Genomic DNA, 5760 nt, shown 5'->3' with positions numbered 1-5760 from the left:
ACCTCTCATATCCCTGGTTATTACCTTGTGGAGTCTAATTAGTCTTTTGCTAACAAAGGAAACCAGCCAGTTCAGAATGCAAGGTCCAAAGAGTAGAAGCAGCAGAATATCCACCAGAAGCCCCCAAAAAGTGGTAGAAACCAAGTCAGGCTGGGAAGAGCCTGTTCAGCCCCATTCCAGATAGCCTAGGGGTGCCGTAGATATAGGCACTCCAGGGGGAGCACAGGTCAGGGTGAGGATAAGTACAGTTATGAGAGATGACAGAGGAAGGAGTCCCAGCACCTCCGTGGGGGTGGGACTTATCTTTATGTCTCCAGAATAAAGAGGGGCTCATAGGAGAAGTCAGTATGGCTTGGAATTTCCAAGTCTTCCAGTTCAAGGGCTCTCTTGACTCAGGTATGGTGCACCTGGTGGTTGACTCCCTGTCATTTTAGGGCAGAGTGAGTGGTTAGAATCACCAGATGAGGCCCATTCCACTCAGGAGAGGGCTAGTCCTATGGGCTCCCAGTTTGCCATGGTTTTAGGTAAACTCAGTCACCAGGCTGGAAGGGATGGAGGGCCAGGTCAGTGGGGCCAGGCAGGACCTGGTTGCCTTACACTATGAGTGCCTTCACTGTTTCCCCTACCTGAAGGGCGTACTCTAGTTGTTCTCCTGTACCGCCAGTATTTCCCCATTGGCTTTTTGACCAGAGAACTGGAGTGTTGCATGCCAATTGGCATAGCCTGATGAGGGCTTGATGGATCAAGTTCTTTATGACAGGGGCCGTGCCATTTAGGGCATCCTGTCTGAGAGGATACTGTTTAACATTGGGGCACTTGTGTCCAGGCTTTAGTTCAACTATCATGGGGTGGGCTCAGATGCATGTGCCACTTGGACCTAAACTTGGGGATTTACCTCTGGTAATTCCATTAAGTTTCTCTTTAAATCTTTTCACTCAGTCCCTTTTGTCAAGAGCATAATTAACTGGTGACCAAAGGCTGAGGGGACATTTACCTCCAAGTGGTCCCCTTTCAAATAAATGGAGACTCTTAATTTATGTAGTAGGTGCTTACCCAGCAAAGGAATAGAGCATCCTGGCACATATAGAAAGGAATGGGTTAACTATTTTCCACCTAATTTGTAGCTTAAAGTTTCGATTAACCACTTGTTCCCTTGGGCCCTTGATAACCCCACTATATTACATCTCTGGCTAGTAAGTTTGGAGATTTGTAGCCAGATATTTGAGGAAACTAGAAGAATTTAAGATCCAGTCCAATTTACAGGTAGGGGAAAAAACCCTCAAAGATAACTAATAGAACTAGAATCTAATATCCACAATTGTGTATTATAGTTTCTACTGAAATATAACTTTTCTTTCTAAGATCACCCTCATTATTACCAAAGATAGCCAAATTAAGACTCATTGGTTTGTAAAATGTCTAGTTTCAATAAACTTGGCCAAATTATTTACATAAGTACAGCAAGAATAGCAATTGATCATATAGGCTCTTTTATTTTATTTTATTTTTAATTTAATTTAATTAATTAATTTTTTTTTGTGAGGAAGAGCGGCCCTGAGCTAACATCTGCCAGCCCTCCTCTTTTTGCTGAGGAAGACTGGCCCTGGGCTAACATCCATGCCCATCTTCCTCCACGTTATATGGGATGCTGCCACAGCATGGCTTGACAAGCAGTGCATCGGTGTGCACCCGGGATCCGAACCAGCGAACCCCGGGCTGCCGCAGCGGAGCGCGCGCACTTAACCACTTGTGCCACCGGGCCAGCCCCAGGCTCTTTTAAATCTGCTTTGCTGGAGCCTTTTATAAGGAATCTCAGGTTGAACTTTAAAGGCTGCTCAAGGCCAGGAAAGCCAAGCCAAGGACTTGTCATCAAACTCCACCTGTAATACCTATAGATTTGGGTGAATTCCTCTCTTCTCTTTAGGTTTCCCCAAGATATCCTAAGATTCCTTGCACCTGCCAGAGAAGTGACCTTCTTTACTCATCTGGTAAGGTTGATGGGAACCCTGTAAACAAGGTACCAGGCCAACATTTCCAGGTGGTTTATTCCATAAAGTCAACCTTTGTTCCTCAAAAGCTGTCTTGTCACATCTGCGTCTGCATGTTTTTCTCAAATATGCCATTCCAGTCAAAGCCTTGGGAATATAACCAATGTTTCCAATTGTGTCCTCCTATAAGGAGATCAGATTCTTATTGAACTTATGAAAATAATAACATTCACTCATTAAGTGTTTCCAAATTCTGGAGGGATCAGGTAGGGAGAAAAAGATAAATGTTTCAATTCTGCTTACAAAAGTATAATTTACCAAATTGCCATAAGTCATAGTTAGCTTAAGAGAAAAGAGAAAAGTATTTTCTTAAATCTGAAAAACAAAACATTAAAAAAATCACCAGTATTTCAAATGAAAAGTCATAGCATTTATAATCATCTTCATCAGTTCATTCAGTCCTATATAACCAATTCTTGATCTTGATCTTTTCTTAGCAGTTTCATGAAGTCATCAGCTTCTCTGTTAGAGTTCTATAATTCCTTACCCAACTCAGTCTTATGATCTGAAAGTTTATCGGAAACCTGTATTATAGAGCAAGTGTCAGAGTCCTTTCCATGAATCTCTCTGAAGATGAAACCTAGTTGCAAAAATATCAGAGTAAAACAACTGTCTGCAAATAACAAAACACTCAAAAGTGGCAATTGACAAAGACACTTGGCTATTTTTGTGACATACAACACTTTGAGATAATAACTAGAATTATGACTGACAACAAGGATAGATCAGAATTTTTGGAATGTTATATAATTTTTTGAACAGTTATGTTAATAAAATTTACCCACACAATATAACCTAGGAAAGTTTGTCATCATTTACTTGACAATGTTTCCCATGTAATTTAACATACAGAATAAGTCTAATTAGTTTAATATCTTCCTCTTTACAGAAAGAGAATAAATTCTTTGAGAAGTCCCAGGGCTGTTTGGAACTTCTCAAAGTTTCCTTTTTTATTTTTTTTTAAGTCAAAAGAAAGACTTTGGGGGCTGGCCTGGTGGCATAGCGGTTAAGTTTGCGCATTCCACTTCGGCGGCCTGGGGTTTGCCAGTTCAGATCCTGGGCGTGGACCTGCTCACCACTCATTGACTGTGCTGAGGCAGCCTCTGATGTGGAAGAGCTACAACTCTAAAACTATGATATATGATTGTGTACTGAGGCTTTGGGTATGAAAAAAAAAAGAGGAAGATTGGCAACAGATGTTAGTGCATGGCCAATCTTCCTCAAAAGAAAAAAGAAAGACTTTAATTTGGGGGGAGATTCATCAAAAAAATATATCAAAAAGTTTTAAAACACTTGGTGAAATAGGAAACAATGCTTGTTATCCATTCAATCAAAGTGACAACAGCAACAGTCAAAAAACATTAATAGAGAGACTACAGTCTTTTTGAACATAGGAAATTATTTTAGCAAAACATAGATTTTTCTGTCTTTTAGGTAGACTTACTCAAAGGCAAGGAAAAACCTTTTATAATCTCTTTATCAAGAGCAGACCAAAAGTTCAAGAAAATTATCATTTTAAGAGAGAAAGCCAAATTCTAATTTTTGCACCAGCGTACTTTCTATATTAAAATTCACTTAATTAATTAAATTCATTTCAATCTTAGCTGACTTGACCATGCACAAAACTCCTCAGGGTTTTACTTACATCCCCCTTTCTGTAACTTACTTTTTACATTCAGAATTTGTCCCCTGGCCTTCCTTTTATTTCCTCCTAGTTCTTTAGGACAAATTTATCTTTCTTAACAAAACAAAAATATTTCCATCTCTATACCCTCTTTACTGAAAACATATATCTTACTTTCCTTGAATACAAAGATGTTTTCCTTATTAAATTTTTAGTAGTTTTAATTACATATATTAATTAGAATTCTTAACCCTTACAGACCTTAATTTTTAGTGAAAATTGAAAATCAAGCATTTATGAACTGTCCTTTACATTAGCATTCTGTGACTTGGCAAACTTATAAATACTTTTTTTTTCTTTGGGAGGAAGATCAGCCCTGAGCTAAAATCCGATGCCAATCCTCCTCTTTTTGCTGAGGAAGACTGGCCCTGGGCTAACATCCATGCCCATCTTCCTCTACTTTATATGGGATGCCGCCACAGCATGGCTTGACAAGTGGTGCATCGGTGCGTGCCTGGGATCCAACCCTGCGAACCTCAGACTGCCAAAGTGGAACACAGGCACTTAACTATTATGCCACCAGGCCAGCCCCCATAAATACTTTTTTTTTTTTTTTTTTAGGTTAGGAAGATCAGCCTAGAGCTGACAACATCCATTGCCAGTCTTCCTCTTTTTGCTAAGGAAGATTAGCCCTGAGCTAACATCCGTGCCCATATTCCTCTATTTTGTATATGGGATGCCACCACAGCATGGCTCAATGAGCGGTGCGTAGGTCTGCACCTGGGATCTGAACCCACGAACCCCAGGCTGCTGACACAGAGCATGAGAACTTAACCACTATGCCACTGGGCCAGCCCCATGAATACTTTTTATAATTTCTAGAAACATGTTACCTTTGTCAATGCAAAATTACCAATAAGCATTCTATAGATAAGAGAAATCAGGTGAGTTTTACTTGAGCCAGAGTGAGGATTACAGCCTGGGAAGGCCTTAGAAAGCCTTCCAGAGATCTTTTTAGAACAAAGAACATACATTAAACACACCCAGGATACATTTTCATTAAACTTTCAAAGAGGTATTTAGTTGCAAATTAGCAGGTCAACATGATGGTGATGTCAGGAAGGGACTAATCTGGGCGTTACTAATAGGGTGTTACTAATAGGGCATTACTAATAGGGCGTAGGAGGAAAGTATACATTCTTATCTTAAGAGATGCATTCTTTACTTTAATGGTTAAGCAGATGTACAATGTATGTTTGACAGGCCATAAATCAGGCTTCTTTAGTTCAAGCTGAATCAGTTTTGAACCAGAATAGTTACCCTATATACCTCAATATGTGAAAATCTCTTGTCACCTTATAGTACAATTTTTAAATAAAATGCAGGACATGTTTACTAATAGACCCAAACATCTTTTGGTTTCTCTGTAATAAGAAGCCAAAAGTAGATAAACCTATATTTAATAATTAGTGTCTAATATTTTATCTTATTTGGAAATGATCTAGATACTCAATGAATTTTTATCATTTAATTTAACCTAGCAAAACTTTGAAGTTTCAAGTTACCAAAGAGATTTTGAAGCTGTTTTAGGTACTCATGTCATATTTTTGCTAAAAGTTTATCTATAAACTCTTATCTCACTTACCTCTAGACCATTTTTTTGTAACATCATATTTAGACTACTCACAAAAACTTTATGTGACACTAAAGCAGTTAGCCATCATCTAAAATTAAGTAAACACATGGTAACACATAATCATTGTTTAAAAAGTTTCCCCAAAAACTTTTACCTTTTTTACATTTATTTAGTTTACCTGTTTCCAAAAATCATTTAGATTGCCTATAAAGACTTTGAGACATTAGACAAAATCAGTTATCATTTTAAGCTATTATTTCACTGACGAATTTGTAACGGGGTTACCATGAGTTTGTTTGACTAGGCTCCATGTCTGCCTTATATCCAATGCTGATAACTCTGAGAACATGCCTATTTTAATCAAACCAACAAACTTAAATATGCTTTTATTTACCAAAGATTATTTCATATCAGTGTTAACTGGAAAGACATTTGGGTTAGTTTCTACTACA

This window comes from Ceratotherium simum, chromosome 27, assembly GCF_057802395.1.
Source record: "Ceratotherium simum simum isolate JZ-2026a chromosome 27, ASM5780239v1, whole genome shotgun sequence".
Classification (NCBI taxonomy): Eukaryota; Metazoa; Chordata; class Mammalia; order Perissodactyla; family Rhinocerotidae; genus Ceratotherium; species Ceratotherium simum.
Note: the sequence above shows the minus strand (reverse complement) of the source record.